The sequence below is a fragment of the Alexandromys fortis genome, unplaced genomic scaffold (assembly GCF_014885135.2).
Source record: "Alexandromys fortis isolate MF-2015 unplaced genomic scaffold, M_Fortis_MF-2015_v1.1 scaffold_23, whole genome shotgun sequence".
Taxonomy (NCBI): Eukaryota; Metazoa; Chordata; class Mammalia; order Rodentia; family Cricetidae; genus Alexandromys; species Alexandromys fortis.
The window spans coordinates 13,053,537-13,057,017 of NW_026067907.1; the positions used below are offsets into that span (position 1 = coordinate 13,053,537).

At 48.9% G+C, this 3,481-nt stretch overlaps 1 long non-coding RNA gene across 1 annotated transcript; it reads left to right on the plus strand.

The window, feature by feature from the left end:
• The first annotated feature begins 1,812 nt into the window (after positions 1 to 1,812).
• Positions 1,813 to 2,397, plus strand: LOC126497845 (uncharacterized). Its single transcript, XR_007590689.1, has 2 exons — positions 1,813 to 2,044; positions 2,227 to 2,397. It is a non-coding gene; the product is annotated as an uncharacterized lncRNA (long non-coding RNA).
• Positions 2,398 to 3,481: the final 1,084 nt, after the last annotated feature.

Here is a 3,481-nt window from a genome sequence, read left to right on the forward strand (position 1 = left end):
TCTTTACTAGCAGAGGGCCACCAGCTTTCAAAACCTTCACCTGTTTATGGTTTCATGTCTGCCTCTCTACACAGCTCATCCGTCTGTGAAGTAAGCAGGGCAAGAGCTTTTACTTTCCAGAAGAAAATGCCAAATAAACTCAGGTCCAGTAACCTGGCCAAGGCTCCCTTCAGGCCAGGACCAGATCTCTTCAATGTCTCAACTTCCCTTTAGTTTCCTTTCCCCTGCTACGCTGAAATGGTGAGTTCCCACATCTCCTCAATCTATATCTCTTGTGGTCACTTTATTATTATGCAAATATTTTTTGAGAACACACAGTGCACACTTTAAATGCTGAGGACTTGGCTTAGTTGATGCCGGTTTCCCACACAAGTTTGATGTTTCCTTGCTGAGAACTTTGAAATTCATATGGTAGTCGTTAAAGCACTGTTATTGCTAAAGCTCTATTGCTTCACAAATAGGATGACAATACACTTTAAAACTCAGAATTTCCTTCTAATATTATAGAATAGATATACTTGTGTAAAAAGCACAGAGGCTAAGGTTTCACTTAGGTATCACTGCTGGTCACCTATGTACTTCCCGGACTCAGTCTGTTAATATTGACTTGGTGATTGAGCTTCCAGATCTCTCTCTTGTCACTCAGACTCAACCCAGCAGCAGGTTCTGTGGGTGTCTCCTGGAGAAGCATTGAGATCCCTCTCCACTCTGCCTCTGCTACAAACTCTTTGATGGCAGAACCCAATATCCCTCTGCTCCTAAGACTTCCCAGATGTTTCCTCCGCTCCACCCTCTCAGGACAAAGACCCCTGGCTCATCGCTGGTACCCTCTGCTCCTCATGACCAGGGTTCCTGTCTCCCTGTGTGACCTCATCCACCACCTCTTCCAAGAGAAAACCTGGTGCTGCCCCCATTCCTAATGAGCCGGTCCATCATTATGGGGTTGTCAGAATTTAAGCCCTCTGGTGTCCCCAAATGTAGGATCGGAATGTCTGGGGGGAAATTAGCATTATTTCTCTCTCACTTCCCTGGTCCCTAAGGGCACTGGCCCCACCCCTGTGTGCTGCCTAGGAACCATGGCTCTCACTAAGTCAGTACTACCATCTCCTTCCAGGCTTGTCTGATTGGTCCTCACACCACACTCTGCTAGGATGCATCTCCCACACAGCGGCAAGGCTTATGGCCACTCCTGAGGTCCCACTTCCCCTTTCTGCTGACTCTGTTCTTGCCAGGGGCAATCCTGAAGGTGGACATTCAGCTAAGAAACAGGTCTGCATGGTCTTTGACAGGGAACACAAATGGCCACAGCCCAAACTACACAGAGTCAGGATCATACAAATGCATGAATCACAGCCAGTCTAAAACTGGGGTCTGCTGCTGCTTCTCTGTAAAGGCCAAGTCCACACACCAGAGTGGGGGATCGAATGGCAGGTGTGTCTCCTGTCCCTGACCCCTGTGTCCTGCTGAGATGGGAGGATAGGCCTGTCCTGGGGCCCAGTCACTAATTCTCCAGGGGCTCTGGGATTCCCCCCCCCCCGCCTTCTCTCTCCCCCTCTTTTTCTCCCTCTCTCTCCTCCTTTCCTCTCCCTCCTTCCCTCCCTCTCCCTTCCCCTCCCCCTTCTCTCCCTCTCTCTCTCTGTCAGCTGAGCAATTGTGGAGGAAAACAAGCTGCCACAGTTGTCCCTTCTGTTTCTCTAATCTGTCAAGATGCCTGAGGGGTGATTTACGAGACCCTGGAGCTGCTGATTCTAAACCAAGTGTGGCCAGTCGAGGTCATGTGACCACAGACCTAAGGGTGAGTGTGCTCAATCTCTGCGTCTCGAGGTGACGGCTTCAATTTATTATTCCCGTTATGTAACTTTGCTTTGGTGCCCGGCCCTCCACTCCCATGACTTTGTGTTGAAACATATTTTTAAATTTCGGCCTTGCATTCCACAAGAAGCCACGGGATTTTTATTTATCACTGTTTGTAAGAGGTCTGAGATCATGAGCAAATCATCCAGTCACACGACAGGGATAAGAAAAGACTTCCTTCCACATTAAGGTAAGAACAATGGCCCTCTGTGGACACAGGTTATCTCCAGTTCGCCCTCTGGCACAGCTCTGAGGCCACTGGTTCCAGCTGCTGACTCTGCAGCTGCCCAGTGCCCCGGGCCCTTCCAGAGAGAAACTCTGTATCCTAACAGCCCAATTGTTAAACTTACTTTTTTTTTTTTTTTTGTCAAGGAATGATAGCAGTCCATCTGGTCTCTGGGGAAGTGATGGTCAAGCTGGTGGTGGACGATGTGTCGTGATTCATCCTGACACTTTGCACAATCAGCAACTGAAAGTAAAAAACAAATGAAAAAGCCGGTGTCTTTGTGCTGAGGGGAGTGAGTGTTCCAGGAACTGGCTCGAGTGAATGGCAGAGGATGACCCAGGATCCAGTTCTCTCCTTCCACCCTGTGTGTCCTGGATATTGGACTCAGGCGACCTTTATGCTCTGAGCCATCCCACATCCCCAGCAATTGATAATTTAAAAAAGAAAACGGAAATAATTCGTCTGTAACTCTTAGGGTGCTCCATGGGGAAGCCGAACAGAGGAGCCTTGTCCTGGGGGCCCGTGAGAGAGGACCTGCAGGCTCTAGCTGGCGCTCAGCCTCCGCAAAGAACGACTTTGAACTGTGCTGAGCTCAGTGTTTTCCAGCATTGCCTGCACAACTTGACCTGTGGGTCCATCACCTCCACCCAGCTGGAGTTGCTGGTGGCCGTGACAGTCAGAGGCTGTGCAGAAAACAAGACTGGTTTGCCCTGTGCCTAGAAGCAAGTGGTGCCATCTCTCAGTCAGGCCTGAAGTCCTGGGAACACCAATCTCACAGCAGCAGGTACTATCGTCACTGAGAGCGCTGCTGTGGGCCAGGGGTGCTCCCTCTTGGATCCAGAGACATTGGTCCCTGCCTTCAAAGCCTGGAGTGATGAACTCCTGGGTGACAGGACTTGAACCATAAAGACAGGTTTGCAAGTTCAGCACCTGGGTCTCGGGATTGCTAGCTCTGGGGAACCTCTCACCCACCCTTCACTCATCCTTGTCTGGGTGGATCTGAAGATCCCAGCCTGTCAAAAGGCGGCAGAAACATTTGAAAAACAACCGCCATTTGCTCTTGAATTAGAAAGATGTGGATAATGGCAACAACCAGGACCCTCTCTTGGGAAACTCCCAGCCCCTCATCTTACTTTATCATTTCTCTGCTTTCTTTGGCTTCGATTTGATGTGTGTTACCTTCTGGGTTAGAACTCTCATTTTAAATGTTTCCATTATTAGCTAAATATACCGACGTGTAAAATGCTTTTCTAGACGCCGCTGTCAGTCACGCCAGCACCTTGGGGAAAGTGTCTTCATTTTTCTGCTGTAAGTCCATTCGCCTCTTTTTATTTTAAACGTGATTGTTTTTGAAAATTAAATGATGTGGGGTCTTTTTAAAGCACGCTTTTGTCTGTTAGC